Source organism: Schistocerca cancellata, chromosome 1, assembly GCF_023864275.1.
Source record: "Schistocerca cancellata isolate TAMUIC-IGC-003103 chromosome 1, iqSchCanc2.1, whole genome shotgun sequence".
In the NCBI taxonomy this organism is placed as follows: Eukaryota; Metazoa; Arthropoda; class Insecta; order Orthoptera; family Acrididae; genus Schistocerca; species Schistocerca cancellata.
In genome coordinates, this window is record NC_064626.1 from 749,643,971 (window position 1) to 749,644,724 (window position 754).

A 754-nucleotide genomic window follows, 5' to 3' on the forward strand; every position below is an offset into this window, starting at 1 on the left:
CAGGGCGGTTAACTGCTGGATGCTCGTTGGTGCATGTGCACGTGCTACAATACGTCAGGCAGACAGACCCCACACGCTATCGATGGGATTTAAGTTGGGGGCACAGATGGGCCAGTCCATTCACCGAATATTTTCTCGTTCAACAGCTCCTTCAATTGCACTGCTCGTAGCGGTCGCGCGTTGTCATCTATAAAAATAGTGTCAAGGGCGAAGACGCACGTGAGGAATTCATATCGCTTTATATTATTACCTCTAAATGCTTAATATGGCGACGGCCTTACCGCAGTGGTTACACCGGTTCCCGTGAGATCACCGAAGTTAACCGCTGTCGGTCGTGGTCGGTACTTGGATGGGTGACCATCCAGGTCGCCTTGCGCTGTTGCCATTTGTCGGGGTGCACTCAGCCTCGTGATGATAATTGAGGAGCTACTCGACCGAATAGTAGCGGCTTCGATCAAGAATACCATATGACGACCCGAAGAGCGGTGTGCTGACCCCACGCCCCTCCTATCCGCATCCTCCACCGAGGGTGACACGGCGGTCGGATGGTACCGGTAGGCCACTCGTGGCCTGAAGACGGAGTGCTAAATGCTTAATATGATCTGACGTGCTCAAGTTTGCTATTAATCTTGTAATCGCGTTGTTTGTTATAGGCATTATCTTGAATTCATCGAATTTTGATAACACCCATCAAGTGGTAATTTTTCCAAGTTTTCCTCCGTTTGTTAGCCTTCTCCAAATCTTGTTAGTTTTC

The 754-nt window shown here is 49.6% G+C and overlaps 1 pseudogene; it reads left to right on the plus strand.

Moving 5' to 3' along the window:
* Nucleotides 1–267: 267 nt before the first annotated feature.
* Nucleotides 268–385, plus strand: LOC126096527 (5S ribosomal RNA; annotated as a pseudogene).
* Nucleotides 386–754: the final 369 nt, after the last annotated feature.